This window comes from Pteropus medius, unplaced genomic scaffold, assembly GCF_902729225.1.
Source record: "Pteropus medius unplaced genomic scaffold, Ma_sr-lr_union100, whole genome shotgun sequence".
Taxonomy (NCBI): domain Eukaryota; kingdom Metazoa; phylum Chordata; class Mammalia; order Chiroptera; family Pteropodidae; genus Pteropus; species Pteropus medius.
Window position 1 is genome coordinate 2294104 of NW_024356333.1, and position 27285 is coordinate 2321388.

At 46.8% G+C, this 27285-nt stretch overlaps 1 long non-coding RNA gene across 1 annotated transcript; it reads left to right on the forward strand.

Annotated features, from left to right (window-relative positions):
* Positions 1-298: 298 nt before the first annotated feature.
* Positions 299-27285, forward strand: LOC120601511 (uncharacterized). The gene is made up of 6 exons (XR_005652457.1): positions 299-1934; positions 8360-8560; positions 23081-23291; positions 23748-23921; positions 24268-24459; positions 25748-27285. It is a non-coding gene; the product is annotated as an uncharacterized LOC120601511 (long non-coding RNA).

The following is a 27285-nucleotide window of genomic DNA, read 5'->3' on the forward strand; positions in this document are numbered from 1 at the left end:
AGCCCTTTCATAGGGTCTTTGTAAGGATTGGAGGTGACGACGTGTGGGTGGGGCTTAGCTTTGTTTCTGGCATGTGGTCATCACAGGAAGTGGGGAAGAGTGGTGGGGGGTGTCAGTGAGTCCCAGGCTGACAAGCACAGTTGTCTTCTAAGCCAGTGTGTGGTTCCCAGTGTATGAAAGAGGAAATTGGCACACAGATGCTCAGACACCGATGGAACACTCTGAGGAGCCCTGAAGGGCCAGGTTGGAGACATTGACCTAGCATTGTGGGATACAAGGTAGATCCTAAGTCGGGGGGGGGGGTTGGTCTGTGGCGTGTAGAAATTCTGATGCTTTCCCCGAACCCATCTGTCACCTGGTCGATGTTGGCCAGCCCGAGGGTGGGGGATGTGGGCCAGGAAGTGCTCCACCTGAGCATGGAGCCACGGCAGTGCGCAACTTCCGTAGCAGGTTAGAGCCGAGCACCATGCGGGGTCGGATGAAGGAGTTCAACCCTGAGAGGGCGTGATTCCTGTAATTCCTCGGTTCCTAGTGTAATGAACCAAAGTGGTATTCTCTGGGACCTGTGCTAAGGTAAAGCTCCCCTCCTCCTTGAAGTCCACCTCGTTACCCACATGACAGTTGGCTGTGCCGAGTGGCGGGTGCTGGGGAAAACCAGAATGAGGTGGGAGCCCCAGGGCTGAGCACAGAGTGACAAATGCCTCTTGGATGAGCCAGAGAAAGAGCTCCTTGTGCTGACCGCGCTGAGATGTCCCCTGATGCAGGGTCCCCCTGCCACATGCATCCTGCACTCTCTTTGCATTTGACTCAGCACAGTTTTCTGATTCGACGTGTTCCCACCGTAGATTGCGGATATCTTATGGCAGAAAGGACAGAGGACCGCTGGCTAGTGCAGATTGAGAAGGGGGCTTGCAGAAAGCAGTGCATGTGGCATGGAGATGGAGTCACGTGGGAGAGAAGCCTCCACTGTGGGCATTGGGAGTCTAAGTCTCCCTCTCCCCGCCTGCTACAGAAGCACTCTCCTCGGAGATCATAGATAATGGGGGTGGCGAGGGCTGGAGACCCGGGGACCCACAGAGTCAGAGGTCGACAACCAGTGTTTAAGGAACCTGGCAGGTAAGTTAAGTGCACACAGGGGCGGATGCAGGTGGAGACAGGGTGGCTAGGGCACACTCGGATTCTGCCTCCCACCTGAGGAGGGTGCTCGTCGCCATGGGAATCGGGGCCTGCTGCCGCTGTTCAGATTTTTCAAGAAAAGCCAAACATTTGTGTGAAATCCCCCAATTTTTCAATGTCAGATCTAGTTCAAATTGTTTTATCTACTATGTGGGTCAAAGAAAAGGCATCTGAGGGCTGGATTCAGTTAGAAACCACAGACCTAAGTGAAACCCGCTTTTGTTTCCTGACTGTGTTATAATCACAGGAAACAAACCGGCACAGAGGATGCCCTGGGTGCAACGGGCTTAAAAGCTGAGTTCCTTCAGAAGAGCGGGAGGTTGCAGGCCGGTGCCAGAGCCTGGGCCGAGCCGCGCTGTTTGGGTGGGCCATGCTTCAACCACATTTGAACACAGGAGTGGCCACTTGGCCAGGCACAAGTGCTCCGTTTCACAGGTCAGCTCGACGCAGTGCCACTGGAACTGGGCTTGTCAAAATGCTTCCTGTTATTCCTCTGACCCCCTGGGAGCACACCCCACAGAGACCTGCTCCTGTTTTTATCACTCTCTCTTGGCACCCAGAGAAGCAGCGGTAGTTCCCTGGAGATGGAGCGAGCCGGGCTCCAGCCCACCTGAACCTGCTGTTTCTACCAAATCCTTGACAGTTCCAATTCCCCCCTTTTCTAGGAAACTGAGGCCCAGAGGAGAGACAGGCTGGCCCAATGATGCACAGCTGGCCCAGGGCACTTCCAACTCTTCAAAACCGCAAAGGGCTGGAAGGTACTGTCAGTGTGTTCTGTCCTAACGCCGTGTGGTTCCGAGGCTCTTCCTCATTGCCGAATTGGCACAGGGTGTAGGCTCAGCTGTCCCCTTCACTGCCACCAGCCCAGCCTCCCAGTCCCTTTCACGTGGCCCTGCATTTTCTCTCTGATCACAAACTGAAGTGTCTCTATGTCCCCCACCCCCAGCTTTCCAGCTCCCCCCGCCTCCGGGTTTGAAAAGCAAAGGAGTGGAGAGGGAACAGCGTTGCTTTCAGAGTGTGTATTTGGGACTTGTCACCTAGGAGGTCACAGAAAGGAAAGCCTGGCTCTTCAGAAAGGCTTTGAGAAAACTTTCTTTAGTAAAGCAAGATGGCACAGCCTGGGCCAGGCTGGAGATAGGGCAATGTCCTGTGAACCTTTCAAGGGGACCCAGTTCATCTAGGCTGGCACTTGTGGTCTTTCCCTCCAGTCCTATGAGCCTCTGTCTTCAAGGGTGACAGATATGAGAACAAAGGAGGGGGCCTCCCTCTGTAAAGGACAAAATCTGTAAGAGAGAAAAAACTCAAGCTGAGGTCGTGAAAAGGAGGTGGCGAGGCCTGATGACGCCCATTCAGACCCAGAGAGGTCCAAGGAGGGATGTTAGAAAGTGCTGCCTGAGAGGAGGCGGGCGTATAGTATTCAGGGGAACACCAGACAGTCACCCTGAAGTCACCGAAGATTCCTGTCCCCATGCCTACCAGTGTCACCAGACTGGCAGGTGGCAGCACCTTGCATTGAACAGTGGGTCAAGGATGTGCGTGAGGGTTTGAGAGGAAATCTGCCCAGCCATGGATGTAGATCCTCAGGGAGGAAGGGATCCCTGGGGTCTGCATCCAGGACACCACAGATCGGGACTTGAGACTGGCTTGCGCCAGACAGCGTCCGTTACAGGCACCTGAGAAGCCTGCACAGGGAATCCTGTCCTCACTCGAAGGCCACTGCGGTCTATGCAGCGATCTGGACAAAGTGAATTCAAGTGGGAACCAGTGTTAGGGACCGAATGTTTGCGTCCCCGCACCAAGTCCATATGTCAAAGCCCTAACCCCCCGTTGTGATGGCATTCGGGGGTGCGGCCTTTGGGATGTTCGGATGTGGCCGTGAGGGTGGGGCCCCCACAACAAGATTCGTGCCCTTATAAGAAGAGGAAGAGACGTCAGAGCTTTCTCTCCGTCCACGTGCACTCACCGAGCAAAGGCCATGTGAGGACACAACAAGAAGCCAGGATGTGGACCCTTACCAAGAACTTAATCGACCGGTACCTTGATCTTGGACATCTGGCCTCCAGAATTGTGAGAAGTGAATGTCTCATTTAAGCACTCAGTCTGCGGTGTTCAGTTATAGCAGTCCCGGCAGACTGAGGCAACCAGTATCTCAAATCTGACCTTACCATCCCCGTGCCCAAAGAAGGCCCTGCTGCAGTGGGCCACTCAGACCCCCGGGGCTCTCAGCTGAGCACGGCAGGCAGACTGACCCCCCCATGGGACTGCAGAAGCCCTGGGTGTCTTTTTATTTTGTTTTTTGTTTTTTTGTCATCACTTGCTTTATTTTCACAAATCAAAGGTAGGAGGGGCTCAAAAAGGGAGACATTTGACTTCCAGCTAACACCTGACGTGAGTCATAAGAAAAAGACCTGGTTTCTCTGTACCCTAGTTTTTGGTATGCGTACCATTGTAAGTGTCATTTCCCCAGGCTTTTCGTTTGGTTGGTGTCCCTGTGGTCCAGGGCAGTAACATGAAGAGGTTGAGAACAGCCTAGACACAAGAGGCTCTGTCCCTGTTCTTTAAGACCCAGTGAGTGTGTCCACCTGTCAGTGCTCCAGGCACCTCGCTCACCCAACCTGGCCCCAGCCCTGGGGATGCCCAGCTTTGGGGCTTTGAGAAACCAGAAGATGATTTAAGAAACCAGCATGACTCCAGAGAAATCTGGGAAAGTATGTGGCAATGACAACAAGCCCCTGACTCTACATGTCAAGACAATCTTGTCAGATTGTCAGGCCCCCGTTTCGGAAAGGGGAGGCAGCCGTGGCAAAAATGGGACCCACCACAGGTGCATTTTGAACGAAGGGAAGGAAGAAAAGATTGAGAGAATGTCACTTGGCCTGGGAAGAAAGACAGATGGGGGCGGGAGGGGCGAGCGATCCCACCCTCATAAAGCACTGTGCGAGTGTTTTAGGAGGAATTTTTGATGATAAAATCAGGGAAAACTCCTTCTCTTTGCCCTAAATTAATTGATTAGAACTTTAAGACAGACATAGGCAAAAAGGTTTTCAACAAAGTACCTCCATTGTCTGCTTGAGATAACATTAAGAAGCAACTGTGCATCAGCCACAGGTGTTAGTTACACACACACACATCATCATCATCATCATCATCATCATCATCACCATCTAGCACAAATACATGGCTTCCTGGGAAAGAAGGGCCCGCCCCGGCTGCACTGCACACCTTATGGGGTTAACTAGGTCTAAAGCCCAAGAGTCAAGGGAGCATGGACCCTGACAGAGTCCCAAAGCCCTGTGGCCTCTTGCAGGGCTGTCCACAAGAGCCACAAGGGCTATGAGGCCCCCTGGGAAAGGTTTAAGCCAGCAAGGCAGAGTGGAAAGCTGGCACACATCCACCCTGCCGTGACAGGGAGCAGGGTGCATGGTGGACATTGGGGACTGCACTGGGCAACCCAAAAACATCTAGCCTCATCTTTCTCCATCCTAAAAATAGAAAAAATATGGCCAGTCCTACTCCCTCCCCAGGATTGTGGGGAGGGCCAATCTAATGGGCTATGTGATGAGTTGAAAGCATTTTTAAAAACTGAGGTGGAATTCACTTAACACAAAACTAGCCATTCTAAGTGAATAATTTAGTACATTCGCAATACTCCAGTTCCAAAGCATTTTATTCCCCTCAGAAGGAAACACCATACTCTTTAAGCAATCACTCCCCCAGCCCCTGGTACCCCACAATCTGCATTTTCTCTCTCGATTTACTTATTCTGGACATCTTAGATAAACGGAGTCATGCACTATGGGACCTTTTGCCAACTTCTTTCACTGACATTGTTTTTTGAGGTTCACCTGTGTAGCCCGTTTCAGTACTTCATTACTTTTTATGGGTGAATAATATCCTCTTGTATGGATAGACTACATTTTGTTTATTCATGCTCTGATGGACACTTGGGTCATTTCTGCATTTTGGCTATTGTGAAAAGTACTGCTATGAACATGGGTTTTTTTGAGTCCTTACGTTCAGTTCTTTTGGGTCTGTCTCTAGGAGGAATCTCTGGGTCATGCGGTTCCTGTTTAGCTCTCTGAGGAGCCAACACACTGATAGTTGAAAGCAGTTTTGCAAAGTCAAGAAGGTATAAGAAAGTGTATGTCACTACCTTAGTCACCTTCCCCTGGGCACACTCTGGTTTGTCAACGTCTTTTCAAAATGTGAGACCCCACACTTACCTTGGTCCCTGGGCACCAGCTGCCCAGAGCAGACCTCGGTGACAGTGCCAACCACCTTCTGTGTAACCGTATTCGCGTTTGTGCTTTTACTTGGTGAGATTCTCGTACCCGGTATCTGCTCAGATTTTTTTGTTCTTGTTTTTAAGTGAAAAGGAAAACTTCAGCTCTGTTAGTTTATAGCTGTTATCTTGTTAGTTTGTATCTGTTAGTTTCTTGTTAGTTTGCTGTCTGTTCTGCCAGAGGAAATGTTTCTGGAGAAGCTTGAGAACTAATATTTTATAGGACTTCTTCATGTGCCAGGCTAAACTTTCTACATGGCTTATCAATACTCCTTGAGCCTCCTACAAGATAGATACTCTGATTATCCCCATTTTATAGGTAGAAAAACTGAGGCTCAAGCAAGGTAAGTGACTTATCCAAAGACACATGACTCGTTGGTGAAGACTAGGATTCAGGTGCAGGTAATGTGATAGGAGCCCATGCTGTTAGTCTCTTGTGCCTTCCTGCTTCTCACAGGAAGTCACCTGTTGTGTCATCAATAAATTTAATTTGCTATCTTAGGTGTCTCATTCATGTGGATGATGGAAACAGGTTGGACAGGGTCTGGCCAAGGAACGGCCCCGTGTCATAGCACAGAGAACATCCTTCCGCCCCCTACTCCCCGGGGTGGCATCAATCCCCATCAGCAGCCTCTGAGCCTGGTTGTTGAGTCAACTTCCAGCCCACCAAACTAGACCACCCCCAGTCCCCACAAAAGCAGAGTGAGAGGGGGGTGCAATTAAAAACAGCAAGTAAGCTATTTTGATGTGTGACTTTTTCTTGTTAATTTCCAACTGACTCCCAATACACACTCACCTCCTGAATAATCCATTCTAGGATTTTGCCAGAAAGTAGCATCAGTTTAGAGGTGGTCTGTATTGTGTGGACCTCTCACACTCATTCTTCCCCTCTTGAAAATTAGGACATTTACCTAGTCCAGTTTCCTGGGGTGGTTCATTCTCCTTAATCTTGTTCATTCATTTACTCAACACATTTACTGAGCACCCGCTGTGTGCCCCGCACCGTGCTAGGCACCAACAGGGACCAGACAGTCAGCGAGTACGCTTTCACGTCAGAGGTGCCTTTTGTCTGGAGACCTGAACTCAGGCAGGGGCGGCTGCCTGCCTCACTCTGCCCTCCTGTCCCCGGGCGCCACCCTTACAGTGGGGCTGCTCCTTCAGGACCCTGCTGGCCCTAGACCACCTGCCCTGGAATTACCCTGTCCTTGTCACTCACCCCTGCTGTCCTTTGCTATTCTTTGCATTGGGGGCAAACTTCAGGTCTTTCTGAGCTTTGCCTCTCTGATACTTTTATAGAAATCTGTTCCACTTGCCTTCACTTAGTCATCTTTGCTTCCGTCTTTTGTTGCTGTAAATTCCGAAGTCCTCGGAGGCATCCAGGATGTTTGGGTGTTTCAGCCGCAGCCTCCTTGTGTCCCTGTGGTGGCTTCTGTCTTTCATCAATTGGGGTTTAAGGAGGAGGACAGGATCTTGGGCAATGGGGAGGCATGTCTGCCCTTCTGAAGGGGACAGACGGCCAAGAGGGGAGAGCAGCTGCTTTCAGAGGCGATTACAGATGTGCTGGAGTTTACAGATGTGGGGGAGCACAGAACCCGATCTGCTCCAGCTCAGTTTTCTCCAAACCTCACTAAGCGGTCCCGAGGGTCACACGTGGTAAATAGACAAAGGAGGTCAGTGCTGATTGGGCAGCTCTCCCGGACCCTGTGCCTGCTGAGCCACTCCAGACAAACAGGACGGCAAGAGAGACACCCTAGTGACGAGATGCTAATTTTGCGTGTCTCTTCCCAGGATGCCCAGCAGCGCTTCTGATTCTTGTTGTTAAAGACATTTACACTGTCTGTTGATAAGTAGATGTTTCGGAGGAATTTTTAGAGGGTACACAGCATCAATGCCGTGAATGTAATCATCTATAAACTATAACCAAAATGTCACTCTAAGGGAAAAATGAGTAAGTTCTTGGGCTTTAAATAGTTCAAGCAGCAGTCAGAGAGTTTGGCTGGTCCGAAGGTAGTGAGTTATCTCAATTGATTGTTCACAGTCAGCTACAGATCGAACTCCTTGTTCTACTCTTTCCCCCCTTCTCACTACTGCACTTGACTAGTCTTTTGTAGAGCTCCCCCACTCTGCGTGTGGGACCCACACATCGTTCGGATTTTCATCTTAATTAAACAGTTTTGGAAGTCAACTCGACCAAGTAGTACTACTGTGCTCGAATCACTGAGATGAGAGACGGGAATCCACAAAATTTCAAAATGTAATCGTTTTCCTCCAGCAGCTAACAACGAATTTGGGGAAACCAATGACAGACAAAGACCATCAAATAGACATAATAAAGATATTATATGTTCTAAGATAAGAGATCAAGGAAAGGAAATGGTAAAACAGTGTGGGGGTGAAAAGGCTTTTATTTTTTTCACCTTTTAATAGAGAGAGTAATGATGACAATGTGTGTGTGTGTGTGGTTGTGTGTGTGTGTTTTATTTCCACATTCTTTAAGTCATTTGCAAAAAAAAAACGGAAAAGTTTTTGAAGGTATGTACAGGTTTTTAAATGTTTCGAATGTCAATAGGATGAAAGACTTGATGATACAATGCTTAATAGAAAAAGTTAGGCAACGTTTCAAAGTTGACCATTCTGATACGTTTTGATGGTAGAGATGTGAACATCCTCAAAGAGAAAACATTTTAGAGGAAGAAAATCCAAATCCAAGAGTCTGAAAATATGGGAGAAGGTGCGAGAAGGAAGGGCAGACCGTACTGTGGGATGCCAGGGGCAGCCTCAGAGCCACTTCCTCATCCTGGTCCGGTCCTTCCGTTCTTGTGTCACGGTGGGAAACCCATTCAGCTGCCTCCTCATCTGAAACTGAGGCCTTGACACTCGTCTCTCTCCCTCCTTCGCTAGATGGAAGTGCACATTCCTAACAGCATCAGAACCACGGCGTAGTACCCTGCGACTGCCACAGACGTGTACCAGTCAAGGAACCCTTTGGTTTGTCCGTGTGGGTGCAGGCGACCCAAGACACCCTTAGCGCACGCTGGATTTCCCCAGTGCTTCTGCGAGGATCGTCTCGTCTCGTCCAGTCTGGCGGTGACCCCGCAAGAGGTAAGGCGGTGCTGGCCACAGCTCCCTCAGCATTTCCCACAGGGCTGAGGGAGACCCGAGGTTCCCTGTGGGTGCTCTCAGTCTAGATCTCGCACCCATGCCTGCACACCTCACTGCTTCCTGGGGAACGGGTACACACCTAGAAGGCGAACCACTGCGGTTCTAGTGGATCGTTCAAGCCAATCAATGATGCCGCGAACACACAGCAGCAGTTAACACAGGGCCATCTGAGGAATGATGGCAATAAGCGATACTCTGAGAGAATAACCGTCTGTCGGCACAGTCAGTGTTCTGCATTTGCCAAAGAAACAAACCCAGTGTTTGGATTGTATTTTACAAGGGGCAAAGTATTTTCATATCATTTATTTTACCTCATATTCTTTACAACCCAGTTAGGTTAGTATGGCAGGTATTACCATTTTACACATGGGGAAACTGAGCTTCTGAGAGATCACATGGCCAGCTCAGTGCCAGCCAGAGTTCATTACCTGCAGCATCAGAATAACCTTTCTTTTTCAAGAGTTCTCTCTGCTACCCCACAATGAAAACCCAATGTCAAAAGTGGCAACCAAGCCATGAAACCAATTGCCGTGGTGTCCCAGTCAGTAGAAACATTGCAAAAAAAAAAAGGAAAGCTAGATAGACAATAAATATGAGAGTGAGAGGGGTTGGGGGTGGGAGAGGGAGAGATGTAAGTTATTGGTGGTGGAGTACATGTGAACATGAACACTAAGAAACCTGAGAACAGTGTTAATTTCTCTGCCTTTAGGAAGATGTCATTCCATAGGTCAGGGGACTTTACAGTCCCATCAGTCTGGATGACAAATATATCCTGTCTCGAGAAGATTCCTCACCAGACGATAACTGCAAAGCAATCATGAATGGCCAGTGCAATGTTGCAGCCAGCCCGGAGTACTAACTCTAGAAAGAAGAGAGTTTGAGGTTAGTTTTCCTAGGACTTGTCTGACTAAATAGGGTTGCCACATAAAAAGCTAGATACTTAGTCAAATTCGAATTTCGGATAACAAGTCCTTTTTTAGTGAGTATATCCCAAGTATTGCATGGCATATCCTGCTATCATTGCATGCACCGTAATTTGAAGCCAAAATAATTTCGATTTGCAAAAGCCCGGCATTTGAGAAGACAAAGAAGATTTTTTTTCAGTCCCCAAATCTTAACATTTTACGAGGAAAGCAAAGCTCACCGGACCCGTGCTAGGCCAAGAACATGAACCTCCTGCCTGCCCTTTACACCTGACGCTGTGGTGCATGAGTCGCGGTTCATTCCCTCGGTCACCTAAATCTTCTCAAGGAACACTCCAGGGGACAAGGGGACCTCTCTTCTCAGCACGATCGGTGCAGACTCACAAACGCTGAATCCGCTGCTGCTGCCTGGTCTTGGCTGGCAGGGGGTCGTGCACACTTTTTCTGGTATTAGAAAGTGTCAGGCAGGACGTAGCACTTGGCCGTCCAGCAGGAAAACGAGGTTTTCTTTTCCCTTACGCGGCAAAAGGCTAGTCAAGTGGAGCAGTGGGAGTGGAGAAGGAACAAAGAAATCTGTAACTGGCTGTGATCAATTAATTGTAGACACCACTGCACTCGGACCAGCCGGAGAAACAGAAGTGCGGCAGCCTATATAAGACTCCAGCATTCCATCTCCATAACACTTACGGTGATTATTTGTAATGGGGGTGATGGAGAGTGGGCCCAGGGCGTGTGTTTTGGAGTGTATGACCCTACATCTCATAGGTAAACCGTGCATTTTTAAAGTTAAAACATTAAACAAGGGACCTGTGTCAAGAAAAGAGCCTTTTCCACCTCAGTAGAATTAAAGGAACGCCAAGCAGCCCTGCTAGAGCATTGTGGGAGATTTGCATGCGAAACGAGCTGTGGCCACATCCATCAGGATCCAGAAGGGGGGTCCCGGCGGCTCTTGCAGTGAGGGTGGCCGCGGGGTGTGTGTCTCGTCTCCGAGGCTCAGGGCGTTTTCTCGGGAAGGAAGCGCGCTGAGATTGTCCTGGGCCATCCCAGGAGGGAGATGGGGCTCCCCCTGTCTAAATAGAAAGGGAAGCAAGTGAATTTTGTCCAGGGAGGCTAAAATAAAAACTCTGTAATTAGCAGTAAGTCCTTTAAAATGATGCGGTGGAGAAACGAGACGCCCAGCAACCGCAGACAGAGGTCCCGCGGCCGGGACCTCGCCGGGTTCCCCCTAAGAGCGGCCCAGTCCGGGACCTCGGCCACATCGCGGGCTGCCCACCCCGCTGCAGAGCGCACGAGCCATTTCCCTGTCGCTCCGGACAGAGAAAAGCGAACAGTGACAGATGGACACGCGGCACAGCTTCTTGGGCATTTTCATTTTCAGCGTCAGTAGCGGGTACCAAATCCTTGACCCCCGGAGCGGGTTATTTTAAACACTCCTCTGTGCGACGAGATTATTTTCAGTAGTACACAGGTGATGACCACCGTTTCCTCCATTCATCCTTTAGTTTTAAAACAAACGGCTGAAAGTGAAAGAAATTTCCACTTTAAAGATTTTTTTTTCAAATTCAGTAAAATATTTCTTATCTGAATTAAAACTTGCGCTTCCCCAATACAAATATTATATCTTGTAGTTCTCTCTATTTTAAACAGTATGCGTTTTAAAATTTAAATTAACAAATTTAATTTAAAACGTAAAACCAACGCAAATCAATTATTTTAAAATTAAACCTTAAAATTTATTTAAACAAATAAAAATTCCAAGCGGTGACATACAATGATAGAAATGAAGTAACTCAAGTTCTGATTCTTCGAACAATCACTGCCCTACGGCGTTTTTTATTTTTCCTTAATAGACTTTATTTTTAGTACAGTTTTAGGTTCACGGTAGATCTGAGCAGAAGAAGCAGAGTTCCCATGTACCCCTTGCCACACGTATGCACGGCCTCCCACACTATCACCGCCCTGAACCGGAGTGGGGCATTGGTTTCAGTCCACAGATTGACACACCACTATTCCCCAAAGTGCACAGTCGACACTAGGGTTCACTCTTGGTGTAGTATATGCTACGGGTTTGGACAAATATATGACGACATGTATTGACCATTATAATATCATAGAGTAGTTTCACTGCCCTAAAAATCTTCTGTGCTCAACTTATTAATCTCTCCCTCCCGCCTAACTCCTGGCACCGCTGATCTTTTTACTGTCTCCACAATTTTGCCTTTTCCAGAATGTCATACGATAAGTTGGAATCATAAAGAATATAGCCTTTCATATTGGCTTCTTTCACTTAGTGTGTTTCCTCTTCGTTTTCATGACTTAATGGCTTATTTCTTTTTAGCACTGAACAATATTTCATTGAATGTAACACAGTTTATTTATCCATTTACCTACTAAGGCATATTTTCTAAGATGTGGCAATTATGAATTAAGCTACTATAAACAGCCATATGCAGGTTTTCACATGGATGTAAGTTTTTAAGTCTTTTTTCGGTAAATACCAAGGAACGTGATGCTGGATCATTTGGTGAAATATCTTTTGTTTCATAGGAAACTTCCAAACTGCCTTCCAAAATGGCTGTACTATTTGGCACTCCCACGGCAGTGAATGAGATTCCCTGTGCTCCACATCCTCGTCAGCATTTGATGTTGTCAATGTTTTGGATGCTGGCCATTCTAATAGGTGTGTAGTGGTATCTCTTTGTTTTAATTTGCAATTCCCTAATGACATACGATGTTGAACACCTTTTCATATGCTTATATGTCCTCTGTATACTTCTTTGGTGAGGTGTCTGTTCAGGACCTTTGACCGTTTTTAAATTGGATTGTTTTCTTATTGTTGAATTTTAAGAGTTCTTCGTATACTTTGAATAGCAGTCCTTTATCAGATGTGTCTTTTGCAAATATTTTCTCCTAGTCTATGGGTTGTCTTATTCTTTTGACAGTTTCTTTTCCAGAGCAGAAGTTTTTAGTTTTAATGAAGTCAATGACTTAAGAAGTATTCCCTCTGCTTTTATTTTTTGGAAAAGATTGTAGAGAATTGGTATAATAGCTTCCTTAAATGTTTGGTAGAATTCACCAGTGAACCCTTCTGAGTTTGGCATTTGCTGTTTTGGAATGTTATTACTTTTGATTCAATTTCTTTAATATATATAGGCCTATTCAGATTGTCTGTTTCTTCTTGTCTGAGTTTTATTTTTATTTAATTTTTAATTTTTAAGAAGTTATATCGAGGACTAAAGCATGCAATAAGTGACACATAAAGTTACACTTTGATAAGTTTTGCCTGTTGCATACATCCATGACACCATCACCACAATCGAAATACTTAATATGTCTATCACACCCTATAGTTTCCTCAGACCTCTTGACTATCCCTCTTTCCCGCCCATCCTTCTTGTATGAATTTTAAACACCGTGTCCTTGAAGGAATTGGTCCATTTCATCTAAGTTATCAAGTTCATGGACATAGAGTTGTTTACAATATTCCTTTATTATCCTTTTAATGTCCATAGGATCTGTAGTAATGTATCCTCTTTCATTTTTTATATAAGTAATTTATGTCTTCTCTCTTATTTATTTAGTTAGCCTGGCTAAAGTCTTATCAATTTTATTGATATTTTCAAAGAACCAGTTTTTGGTTTTATTAATTTTCTTCGTTGATTTCCTCTTTTCAACGTCATTGATTTCCGCTCTAGTTTTTATTGTTTATTTTCTTCTGTTTTCTTTGGATTTAATGAACTCTTCTATTTTTAGTTTCCTAAGGGGGAAACTTAGCTGACTGATTTCAGACCTTTCTTTTTTCCTAATATATGCTATAAATTTCCCTCTCAGCACTGCTTTCTCTGCATCCGACACATTTTTATGTTGTATTTTCATTTTCATTTAGTTCAAATGTTTCAAAATTTCTCTTGAGATTTCTTCTTTGGAAGTGTGCTGTTTAATCTCCAAGTATTTGGGTATTTCTCAGCTTATTTTCTGTCACTGCCTTCTAGTTTAATTCCACCGTGGTCTGAGAACAGACACTGAATAACTTCTAAATTTATTAACATGTGTTTTATGACCCAGAACGTGGTCTGTCATACTGAATGTTCCATGTGAGCTTGAGAAGAATGTGTATTCTGCTACTGTTGGATGAAATGGTCTAGGTGTCAATCGGTGATTTATTTGTAATAAAGTGAGTCCTAAGGAAGCAGAGGAATTAACTCCTCAAACAAATGCTCGAGCAGAGTCCGTGTGTGTTGGTTGATTGTATGCCTGAGATTTCTCCAAATTAACTCCCAGGTAGAACACAATGTGTATGAAGAGAAACATTTAAAATGTGTTAGTCCCAAACTTATAGGTATATTACTAAATTCAAGAATAATTGCAGCAATATTTTAGAACTAAGATCAGCAAAAGATTTTGGGAGAAGAGCATTTTGTTGCTGGCGTTGTCAACAATTGCCAGCACATGGCTGTAATAAAAAACGGGCCACCTTCTATTAGTTTTGTGATCATTTTTAGGTCCCTTGGACAGTGTCCTGTTGCCTGAGCTTGGTGGGCGGTATGTCCAGCATCCTGGCACATTCCCTTCCTCAGGTGTCCTCTCCTTGGAGACTCAGGCCTCGAAAAGAGTTGTTTCTTCTGTCAGTTTTTGTTTTGGTCATTGAGTCTAAATGATTCTGCTTCCAGCCACCTGGGCACTGATGGGGTGAGGGGTCCCCGCCCTTGCTCAGGTGGCTGCTCACAGGACACTTTATCTTGTTCCCTTTTGCTGTCCAGTCCCAGCATTTCCCTAAAAGCTCCAAGCTCTGCACTTCTCTGCCTCTCCCCGGCCTGATCTCCTGACTGTCCTCTTAAGTGCCCCAGGCTCCCACCCCCAGAGGCACACGTCCCCTGTCCTCAGCCTGCACTGTAGCCCCTGCCTGTGACCTCACTGGGGAATGTGCTTCCTTCCTCTGCCCTGGCCATAAGGGACTTCGATCCCAGATTGGCCCAGAATTTGTGTGTGTGTGGGGGCGGAATGTTGAGCATTCCCACACTCATCATCGATAACCCATACCTTTTGTGTGCCCCCCCACATGGTGAGGATGGGTTTGCCATGAGCAGGAGCAGCAATAGCCTTAGCGCAAATTGGTAAAAGGGCCCCCTTTCCTAAGCTAAAGTTTTTACTCGATGTTATTTCTATGTCAATAAGAACAACAGCAACAAATTTAAAATCATTCCATATAAATGTGCAAGCTGCATAAATGTCAAAATATTAAACAGAAAATAATAGAAACATGAATTTTAAATCACGATAAATAAAAACTCAGAATCACCAAGTTTCCATAATTTATTATAAAACAGTCTCGCACACATGTCTTGTTTCCATAGAAAGGACGGGGCAGTTTGAGTGCTTATCTGCACTGAATTTTTGTGCCAACAAAATTCTCTCAACAACAGAGAAACAGTTTTTACAGTATAAATTGCTGCTGGTCCCAGAGGCTCAACAGCTGTAACACGTTGCACGATTAGATCTTTGTCCTTCAGTGCAGTTCCCACGGGCACATGCAGCCTCACCATTTTCTTACCATCTTCAATTGCTTTTTATTGTAGTAAAATATACGTAACATTTACCATTTTAAAGTGCATGGTTCAGTGGCATTAAACAGTGTCGTGCGATCATCACCACCATCCATCTCTAGAACATTTTCCATCTTGCAAACCTGAAATTCTGTATCCACTACACGGCTCCCCATTTTCCTCTCCTGCCAGCCCCTGGCACCTACAACTCTACTTCTTATCTCTATGAATTTGACTGCCGTAAGCATCTCACACAAATGGAGTCATACACTATTTGTCCTTTTGTGACCGGCTTATTTCGCTTTTGTGACTGGCTTATTATTCCCTTGCACACATAGACCACATTGTGTTCATTCATCCATTGGTGGACATCTGGGCTGCTTCCACCCATCCATCCTTTGGCTGTTATGAATACTGCTGCTATGAACATAGACGTGCAAATATCTGTTTGTGTCCCTGCTTTCACTTCTTCGGGGCACATAGCCAGAAGTGGAATTGCTGGGTCATATGGTAATTCTATTTTTGATTTTTGAGGAACCGCCATCCTGTTTTCCACAGAGGCTGCATCATTTTACATTTCCACACTGATCAATTATTTTTAATCTTTTCCTTCTTAGCCATTCCCCTTTTCTTATTGGTCCTTTCAGTCCTTTTGCATAAATCAGACATGGTGGGGTTCAGGATCTTCCTAAAATACTTTAGAACAAGTGCAGTGGCTGCAGTCAGTGGTCCAGGAGGATGGGCTGGAATGACCACCTGCTCTCTAACGCCATCTGTTGGAAGAGGACAGAGTAACAAGCTTTGGCTCTGATGTGGAAAGTCCACAATCTCTGGGCTGACCTGGTTGTGCCACCACCTGTCTCTCGCACTCTGGGAAAGTCCTAGGAGAGGGTCCTGGAAGCTTCACGTGGAGAACTGAAGAAAGTCCTGTGTGCCTGATGCCCCCAAAGTAAGGTCAGGGTAAGGAGGAGAGAGGTGGACGGAGGCAGAGAAATGGCCACCTGGGGCAGCTTTTAAGAGGTTGGGGTATGAGGTACTAGAGATCGATATCTGCGAAAGAAAAGGGGGGGGCGGACAGGATTGAGTAGAAGGAGAAGTTGAAAGACTGAAACAGCCAGCGATGCAGTGCTGAGCTCTGGAGCAAATGGTGCCCGTCAGAGCCAAATTAATTTTAAATGTTTAAAAGTAAAGGAATACTCAAGCAGATATCTGCACACCTCGTTCATAGCAGTATTATGCACAAGAGCCAGAGGGTAGAAACCCTCAAGCATCCATCGGCGGATGAATGGATAAACAAAACAGGGTATGCATATGTGTGTATGTGAAATGGAATATTATCCAGCCAGTAAAAAGGAAAGAGGTACCCAGAGAAGCCAAAATCACAGGGACAGAAAGGTGGTCGCCGGGAGGCCAGGAGGAGAGAGGAATGGGAGCTGTCGTTTGATGGGGACGGAGTTTCGGTTTCGCAAGATGAGAAGAGTTCGGGAGGCTGGTCGCACACAGAGTCTGTGTACTTGACACCACTCAGCTGTATACTTAGAGATGGTTAAGGTGGTAAATGTGGTCATATATATTTTACTGCAATTTTTTTCAAAAACAACAGAAAAGAAACACGTGATGCACGTGACAGACGTCTAGCATAGAGTAGACTCCAGGTGTGGTCTGGCAGGGCCCTGGCCCAGTCTCTGGAATTTCCTTTAGCACTGCTGCATGTGTCCACCCTGGCCTCTGGCGGGCTTCCCTCATCAGCTGAGGGACAGCAGCCTTATCCATCACCATGCAGCAGGAGAGAGGAACAGAAGTCTTTCTTATCAGTAGACTGGGATCCTGTGCCCAGCTCAGGGTCAATGCCAGACCAGGTCACAGCCATGCACTGATGGGCTGAGATCCTGAGTCAGCTCCAGGCCATGGAGTTGGACTTGCCGTATTGGAGAAGTCTAAGCAAAATCACCCCTAAAGCTGGGCTGGGCCGCTTTCCCTGAGTGAGCCAGTGAAGGAGATGAGGAGAGCTGAGGGCTCCTGTGAGGGAGGAGAGGACCAGCAGCATCCACCACAACTCTGTCTCAAGCCTGGTAGCACCAACCTCTCTTCCCGACACCCCACCCTGTGCCAGCCTTTCCTTTGAAATCAGTGTGAATGATCACAGTCATACTCGGCCCACAGCGGGTGACCAGTAGGGACTCCTTGATTATTTGACTTGAATATCATGCTTCAGAGGGGATAAAATTTAGGAGAATTATGCAGTTTGGTTGATCACATAACTTCAGTAGATAACTGCCAAATCTCCACTTTAGAAAAATCCACAGTTTTCCTCTTTGAAACACTTTCTTTAGTAAATCAGCACTGTCAGCATTGACAAAGTGCAAACCTAAAAGTCTGCAGCCTTCCTGCCAGGCGCATTCTCTGTGAGATCAGGTCTGTCGAGTGGCAAATCAAGACCTCGGCTGCAGATGACAAGTTGAATGGATTGCAGGGAGTGTATGTAGAAAGCTTTTTTTTTTTTTTTTTTTTTAACCATCTACAGGCTTCAGAATAGTTACCTAACAGCTTAGTCACAGTCAATCGTATTTCTGACTGGACAGTAATTGCAGTTTCTTGAGCAGGACCAAATGCAGTGTAGACAGCTTCGCCCCTGCTCCATTCCTCCCTCCCCTTGTCTTTCCTCGTGGTCCCCAGGAGCCTCAGAATGCTATCCGGCCCACAGCAGGTTTTCCTAAATGAAGCGTTGGTTTGCTCTTTCCTTCCACTCTTAAGATTCTGGACAAAAGGAATTTTAGAGCTGGGGGCGCCTCGGAGAATGTTGCCTCCATAGTTGGTAGAGTCGGCGCCTTTTAATCTGGAAGAGAATTCTCTCAATAAGTCCCAGTCTCCAGTGTCAGTCGCCTCTGTAATCCCCCTGGCACTTCAGCTCAGCATCCTGTGCGCCCCCACCCCACCCCCCGTAGGGTCTGGAGATGGGCTTTAGTCAAGATGACCTTGAGCCAGACCTCCCAGGGTGACGGGGCGGAGGGGAGCACCCCCGTAGGGGTTTTGAAGCTGCTGTTTTTCCAACAGCAGCAGGAGGGGACCGCAGTTTGAGTGGCAGGAGAACCTGTTCTTTCTCCCCGTCTCTGCTGTTCTTTCTCGTCTCACCATCTCCCTCCGTCGGTCTCCCCTTTTTCCTTAGCTTTATCTTTACTGGCCTAGAAGTGGGATTAAAGTATCCTTTAAAATGTTTATTGTGTTAATTAAGAGTTCTGTTTCTGATGGTTTGTTTTTGTTAGTCGCTTGGTCGATTTGGTTTATTTTTAAAGTATGTGAGCTCAAGGTATCACATTGGTGTCTAGCCGGGGAGATGGCGTAGTTACTGGGCAGAGGCTGTCCGAGGGGGACCAGCTGACCGGGCTGCCAATCCCAGCAGCTTCGTACCCTGACTTCCTGGGAGACGGGGTATGTAACTGCTGTACATGTGGTAGAACTTCAGCGGGAGGTGAAGCTGCGCTCTAAGTTGTGACGTGTAATTTGCTGCGAGTGGCATCTCCTGGTCACTCCCAGCACCACATACATGTAGCTCGTACACCTCCACTCTACACCTCCACTCTAGCCATTAAACCTCCACTCTAGCCATTAAACCTCCACTCTAGCCATTAAACCTCAGGGCCACGGTCGCGACTGTGGGCAGTCCAGCAACTACCTGGGACCTTATTTTCCTGATACGTAACAGGAGGAGTTATCTAGACACCCCGAAAGCTTTGTGATTCCAATGCGATTAAAAATTTTTTTTTACAGTTTTATCGACATGTCCACACACCATAAAATCCATCCTTTTAAAGCGTACAATTCAGTGGTTTTTATTCTCTTCACGGGGTGGTGCAGCCATCACCAGTATCTAATTTTAGAACATTTTCATCACTCCAAAAAGAAGCGCTCCATCCTCTAGCATCGCCCCTCCCTGCGCCCACCCCCTGGCTACCACTTATCTCCTTTCTCCATAGAGTTGTCTCTTCTGAACATTCACGTAAATGGAATCATAGGCTGTGTGGCCTTTTGTGTCCGGTGTCTTCTCACGCAGTGTCCTCGAGGTTCCTCCGTGTCGTGGCAGGAATCAGTCCCCCATTCCTTTGTACGGCAGGGAAATATCACACTGTATGGATAAACTCCGTTCTGTACATATTTAGTGGGTGATAAACATTCGGATTTGACTATTATGACGAATGCTGCTAGGAACATCCACGAACAAGTTGCCAATATGAATTTAAGTGGTCCTCGAGTCAGGCTGGTCTGGATATGCTTTTTGACCACTGTGAGTCGGTGGGGTTGCATGAAATCCAAGATTCGCCATGCCTGCCTCTCAGAATAAGAGAAGGATAGCTCACAGGGAGGGGTGGATGAAAGCACTCATACGTGTGTGCTGTCATGGAAAACAGAGTCGCAATGCAAAAGAATCAAATGCTGGTAAGTGGTCAGACGGCCCCCTCCCACCCATGTTGATGGGAGATCGAAATAGATCAGGTACAAGATGGATAAATTACTACGTATTAATATCCTGTGAGCAGTATGAATCAAAAAAAAAGGGGGGACGGTGAGGAGAAAAGTGAGGACAACGTTTAAGAAACCTCCCTGTCACGTACATAACTCACGGGCGGTCCAGAGCCACATGGGACGGCCCGGCGGGAGCACCTCAGTGGAATCTACACTACAGAATCCTGAAGGTGCTTCAGGTCGGGGTGAGGTTAGGGGAGGGGCCTTATTTACACAATCTGATCACTGCAGCCCTGAGCCAGGGGAGACAAAGCATAACCAACGTGTTCTGAGAGAGTCGTCTTCAGCGCTGTCACTTTCCGTTCTGTCCCTTCTTCCTCCCCTCCCTTTAATTCCGTTATTTGCCACCACCTTGCACCGCCTGCTCCAGCTCCCAGATGGGCTCCTGGCTTAGCCCATTCTTTAGGAATAAACTGACTCTAGACCAAGGCCTTGAAAACTGTGTATATGAGAGTCAGCGAATTTTATGAAATATTTATTCACTCAATTGTTCGTTCATTCCAGAAATGCTTATTGAGCACCTATGAAGTGGACAAAAGGAATTTTAGAGCTGGGTTTGGGTGCAAAGCACAGGGATGTGTGGACGAAGAACTCAGGGAACCCTCGCTCTGTAGGTGGGGAGTCAGAAAAGTGGGGCGATAATGAGAATATGAGGCTTAGGTAGCAGGATAAAGGTGGCCCAAGAACTCTGTCAGGCAGGGAAGAGTCGGGTAGGGTGTTTTTGCCAAAGGCCAAGTGGCTAAGTGGCTCAGATGTTAGGGTGGGGAATCAGAGAGGTGGGCCCTACAAGCCTGCATCTCTCCAAGGGATCAGTTTCCATTCTGGCCTCTGGAAAGCATGACATCGATGTCCACATCAACACAATTATTAGTCCTCAAGGGATCACTCAGAGGAGAAACAGAGGGGCTGCCACAGTCCGCAGGTCCTTGAGGTGTCCACACTGCTCTTACGTGCTGGTCTCTGGATTTGCACACATGCAGGGCAGAGGTCACGATCCAGGCAACTGAGAAAACACAGTTCAGAGGTAAGAGGCGCAGGGGTTTGAGGAGCGGCCTTAATTACCCAGATATTAATTCTTTAATTCTTCATTTCCTGTAACCCTGCCTATCCGTTGAAATCATGATGAGATTTGGACTAGAGAGCATCTAAAGTGATATTTCCAGGGACTCAGACTATTTCTGTGTTGGTGACTCAGCCACCAACCATGCCCTTCCCCACTACAGACAAAAAAAAAGAAAAAAAGAAAAAGAAATATATATATATATATATATATATATATATATATATATATATATATATATATGTAATTTCCTTCATAATCAGGAGCTGTTGAGAGTGATATCACCCTTATTATTTTCTTCGCTTTGTTCGGATAGCCAGTTTTATTCTTAAGGAAAGAAAGATTATTTCTGGTTTTATTATTATTTTTATCATCACTATTTTAAACTAAAGCAAATATTATAGAACTGGGTCAAGGAAAGACTTGTAAATTTTTCCTCCTTTTGCCCCACACCTCAGCTCTTGTCCCTAAACTCCTCTGAACAAAGCGGTTGGGCCTGACATACTGAGAGACGCTTATAGAGGTAGATCACTGACAAGTAGTTGCAGCTCAACACTACCTGGTCCCCTGGGAACTGCTCCTCCCTTCTGAGCAAACAGGTACCCTGGACAGCCCTCCCTTTTCTCAGGCTGTCACGGTGAGGCTTCTCCCTTGACAGTGACACTGTACTGGCCCCATCTCAGAGGGCTACTGCGGTGGCGGGGTATGCTCCCACCCCGAAAGCCACAGGAAACTAGCATTTAGGCTGAGTATAGATGTAGGGATCTACTCTGCAAGACTATTTCTAGTTGTAAAAAAAAAGATTAGTCAGTTGTTATTAAACTTAGAAAAACAATGGTATTATTCCTAGTCGTTGTAAGTGCATTCAAGAATTCCCCCCCACCACTCCCACCAAAGGGAATATTTTGAAAACTTATCTTTTTAATTGGATACAAAATCGAATGGTAAAAGCCAGTCAAGTGTAGCAGTGGGGGGTTGTATACCAACTTTAGTGACACTAATGTTAATAAGTTCTGATAACCCACTACCATCGGACCAGCCAAAGCAGCTGCTTTCACTTTCACTATATAAATCTCCTCAGGAGCTATGCTAAATAACTTAGGATGAGTTGTTTCGAAAAAAATCTCCAAAAACGATTGAATGTTATACGAACCACACTATACGATGCTACAAAAAGCAATACAGTTTTTGATGGGTTTTCCTTGGATTTTAGGCAGCTTGACACACACTGGTATTCAAAATGAATGTAGTTGCATGATGGGAAATGGACACAAATTACCAGATGGGAGCCTCTTGTCCCTCCCAGATATCTCAAGACATTCAGGGGTCGCAGAAAAAAATACTGAACGTACTTTTGCCAAATGTTTAGCAATAAAAAGATAAGACTTTTCACGTCAACAAAATATGCTTTGATTTTTTTTTTTTTTATCGTCTTCCCGTCTATGAGTTGCAAAATGCCTTTCTGATTCAAGGCAACAGCAGGTGGCAGTAACACACAGAAGGCTCACCTTCCGTCCGCTTTGCGCATAAGAGTTTTGCTAGAGAACTTCTCAGCCAAGAAGACACTTAGTGTTTGTTTACTCTTGTTATTTTCTAGATTTTTTTTCTCTTTTCTAATAACCTCTAATAGTTATAAGTCAAATAGTTACACGCCAAGTTTGATGTGACCGTATGGTTCATTTCTAAGAAAGACTGTTGCTGCCATAAAATGCTGAAAATCATCTTTTATTTCCAGTGGTTTGGTTGTTGGAGGTCAAATCCAACTCAGTGATTCGCTATAAGCCCCCTTGCCAAATTCCAGGCAAGAAATTAACCAGGAGAAAAGGAATGAGAAGGATTAGATAATGATCAATAAATAGTTATGATCTTTGCCTGTCAAATCTTAATTTTCCCTTTTTGAAACGTATGCAGTCTAAAATATTAAACATTAAAGTGAATTGAAAGGTTCAAGGACAGAAGGAAATGTGTGTTCAATTTATTTAAAGAAAATATTGTGTAAATAGCTGTTAAAGTGATACTTGGATTTCACAAAACCCACGGGGTGAGTTTCAGATGGCAGAGATTGAGAATATATGTAACTTCAGTAGGAGCTTAACAGGTGCAGAGATCAAGTCCCTAAAACTGCATCCAGGAGACACTCTGGGGCTGGAGATGAGCACTGGCCCGAGGAGGAGGTGGAAGGGGAGCCGTCATAACCAGCCTGCGTTCCACTTGGGCTTGGCCTACTTGGCAAAACAGCCGTTCTTTAAGAAGAAGATGAGCCGTTTATTCGGTCATAGGGATCATAGAGGTGAATACCTTTCGTGTGCTAACCTGTGCTCTTCTTCAGAATGTGCTGGAAACCTCTCCACCGCCCCCACAGCCTTTGGTGAAGTTTAAGTTCCCTGATTTCTCTGGGTTCTGTCCTCCACAGGGTCTTCTCTGCAGGTGACCCCCGCCCTTGCCTTGACCTCTGCTCTCAAGCCAGACCTAGGAATGCTTGTGGCTCCAGGCTGTTCCCTGCTCCCCTCCTCCCGGACAACAGCCTGAAGCCACCTGTTGGGAGGGCAGGGAAGGAAACAACTACTTAAGGGGAATCTTTGGACAAAAGAATCTTCAGCCAGCTCTGTCTCAGCAGTTCTCAGGTACGCTTTTTCTCTTTAAAAATCGCTGCGCATTTTAGAAGAGGCCTCCTAAGAGCAAACGTGACTATGTAAACCACCAACCACAAAATGCTGCTTGGGGCAAAGGTCACAAAGGAATATGAAAAAACTGGCAACGGTTGTGCTGTGAGGGTAGAATGCCAGGTAGATTGCTTCTTTTAAAGGTTTACTTGTACGAGGCATTTTTGGGGGAGGATGGTAATGATTTCCTAAAACTAGATTGGGGTGAAGATTGTGCAACTCTATAAAATTTACTAAAAATCATTGAACTTTTTTGGCACACAAACCATACCTCCACAGAGCTCTTTATAGACTTTTATTCGTGTGCCTATGTGATTTTAGCAATGAGTGAAAAATTATAAATTAAAAAAAAGAGAACTAGAATCAGAGGCTCTAGCATTTCAGTCATTGTACAAACATGGATTATGGCCCCACTAGGTCCTGGTATGTGCTTGGAAGAGGTCGAGATGATCGAGAAAGCCCAATCTTCTCGGAGTTTGACTGAATGCCTAATTCACGGGCCCGGGGTGTTCAGCTGTCGGGGTGTTCAGCTGTATTCAGGGCCAGACTGGCTCAAGTTTCATCACTTGGGTCTTGAACAGGCTTGTTCAGGTAAGTAATCGCTAAGATCTGTGTCAGCAAGAAAGGAAGAATCCCAGTGGGAGGCCGGCGGAGGGGGTAGGGAGGAGGCACCACACGCCCAGCTGTGATGGGCACAAAGGTGCACTGGTTTGGGATTAGGGACGTGGGCAGGCCCTCTGAGCCCTCAGAGTGATGACTGAGCCAGGGAACCGGGAAGAGGCATCTTACGTTTGGCCACATGAGTCACCCAGGAGGTAATGAAGCTGTAGCTGATACATCTGGGTTTCGTTTTGAAGCGACACATCTTAACACCCCTGGGCCTGACGTACCTCTCCCTCTGTGTTCCACACTCCACCGTCATGCGCCAACCCTCCAGCCTCGCCACGCGAACCGCACGTCACGTGCCTCGCTAGGAGCACCTCGGAGGTGTCACCCTTCGCAGCAAGCCTGCCTTCCCTTGTCCCCTCAGCCGAAAGGAGTCTCTTCTCCTCTGAGCTCCACTGTGATTTTATTCGCAATCCTCTCTCACAGCACCTCTCAGTTTCTCCGATGTGTCATAATTATGGAGGTGAGTATGTCCGGCCCCCAGAGCATACACGACTGTGTCACCCCCACATGCTCTCCTTTGGGTGTGACTTCAGGGATGGCAGAAGCTTAGTGCCTGTAGCGGTTTGGCCCTTTGACATTTTTCTCTCAAAACCAGTAGTTCTTAAAATCTTATAAAAATCATTACATTATTTGGGACTCTGATAAAGTTATGCATCTATGTCCACAAAATGGCACATATTCACATATGTACAAACGTTTTGTATACAATGTTGGGGCGTTCATGGACCCCGAGCCTGACTGTGGACCCCGGGTAAGAGCATGTGATCCAAACCTGAGGAATGCGGATGGCTCACGGCAAAAATTATTCAAGTTTGTCGCCTCCTTCACCCTTTTCTCCACCCTCTTCTCTGTCCCTCTGTCCCTCCCAGAGCTGCCTTTGGAAAGCAGTGCCCCAGACTCTAGACTTCCCCCTCCCGCCAGTCATAGAGACCCTTCCTCCCCAGACCATGCCCAGCAATAGGACACGATTTAAGTACATTTTCTACATCGACTTCAGAAATGGAAAGTTATGCAGATTTAAAATAGAGAATTATCAAGACTGGGTAGTACAAAGAAAAATTCTTACGTGTAAGGTTCAGCGGGAAAGCAAACCCAAATCCTCCTGTGCTCACAGCCCTGGGAGAAATCCACGGGGGCAAGAGCAAAGGAAACTGAAAATCAAGAGCAAAATATTGGGATCGTGTCTGCTTGTCCCTAGTTATGTATACGAGATGGTGTTATAGTGCCGTCTGTGTGATAATAAGAAATCTCATTCCTTGCCTGCAGCCGGCTCAGCTAGTTAGAATAAAAAGCAGAGTAAAACAGTTCCCAGACAGTATAAGTGACACAGTATGAACAGTTGTATCTGATTTAAATGGGGTTCTCCAAACCCCAAATGAACCTGGACAGGGACTTTGGCAACCAGAGTGCCATGGACCTTCCGCAAAGCTCAGCTGGGGACTTAACAGCTCTCCAGAGCAAAAGAGGAGGCATTTCTCCCGTTTCTCCCAAGTCGGTGAGCCCTCCTCTTGGGGGGCCTTGCATTTTGAAGACGCACTTGTTATTCACAGGCAAGGATCCTGAAGGATGTGGGCCCAGACCCCAGCCTGGAATCCTCCGGAAGGCCTGCCTGTGGCTAAGGTGGGCACTGGAACAGGCAGGGTCAGATTCTGCGACTCCAAGGAAGGAGCCAGTGGTGCGGACCACCCCCTGCCCCCATTCCCCACGGAGGTTGGGGTCTCGGCATTTAGAAATTTCTCTTTCAATAGGTTCCACCTGGAACTTGGCACACGGCTGGGAGCCTGGGCACCCACTGGGCAGGGCCCCAGGCAGTGCGGGCAGCGGTGAGGAGCCCAGAGCCACAAACCACAGGGAACAGCTGGCCTCTGTGCCCGGCCCTCGGCTGGTCTGCGTCCTGGGGAGGTGATCGATTCTGCAGAATCTTCTAGTGTCAGGTGAGGCAGCAGCACAGCCCCAGACGAAACAGGCGCGCTTTGTGTGTTCTGGTTTGGACAGGTTGACCCTGGCAGGAGTTTTTTTTCTGTTTTTAAATCATATTTCTTTCTGGCTTTGTCTCTTTCTTTCTGCCCAAACCTGTTGCCGCATTAGGTGGTCACACCCTTCTCTGGCAGGTCCCTGCTTCCAGGCCGGTGGGAAGGGGTGGGGCGGGAAGGGCCCTTGGCCTTGGGCCCGGCTTTGGATCGGGCGTTTATCCCTACTCTGCCACTCCTTGCTGTGTGCGAGCATTTCGTCTCTTTGGGTCGCTTTCTTGCTTTGCATAAGGGGAATCGGAGCACCTCTCGGGCCCAGATGATTGGAAGTGTGACTTGTGATGGGCCCACGGGGCACATTATTACCAGCATTGCTGTGCCTGCCTCCCCGACTCCCTGAGGCCACCAGACTTACTCATCATTCTCCCTTAAGCATCAAAGCCAGCTCAGAAATGTCCGCGTTCAAAGGCTGTCGGTGGGTGCGGCATGGTCAAGAGCCACGGGGAGTTTCATGGGCCACTTTTTCTTTGCATTTATGTGGGGACTGTGTTCCCAGGATAACCCTTTGTTGTACCCGCTGTTGCCCACTCAGGGCATTCACCAGGCAGAGGCCTCAGGTCCGGGTGGTGGAACCGTGGGATTCCTTAGGTCCTAGTCCCAGGCCCGGGACTGGCCAGGGCTGGAGGGACTGATGAGCGAGTGAACTTGAGCAGGTTTATTCAGGAGCAGGTCAGCAGGGAGGCCGGCAGAGGTGCAGGTTCCTTGTCTGTCCCTAGAATCATCAGCAGAGTCAAATGATATTGCTTCTGCCAAAACAATGTTCCTCTATGCAATACAGCAGCCATGACTATGAAATAAAGAGCAGACGGTAATGATTATCACCATAGTAGTTAAACTGCGTGGCCGAGCGCTTGCTGACCCGCCCCGTGCTGAGTGCACCTGTGCACTGTCCCAGTCACTCCGTGGGGCGATACCAATGTTGTGCCCACCTTATTTTTTTTTTTCTATTTTTTAAATTGAGATATAGTGGACATATAACATTATACTACTTTCAGGTGTACCACGTCACGATTCGATAGTTGTAGAAAAATGATCACCATTATGAGTCTAGTTAATATCCATCACCTCACAATGTTAAAATTTTTTTCTCATGATGAGAACTTTTAAGATCTCTCAGCAACTTTCAAATACATAACACGGTGTTAACTACAGTCGCCACGCTGCACATGACACCCCCGGGACTTCTTATTTTACAACTGGAAGTTTGTATATTTTTGGTCACCTTCACCCATTTTGCCCACTCCTCACCCCCTGCC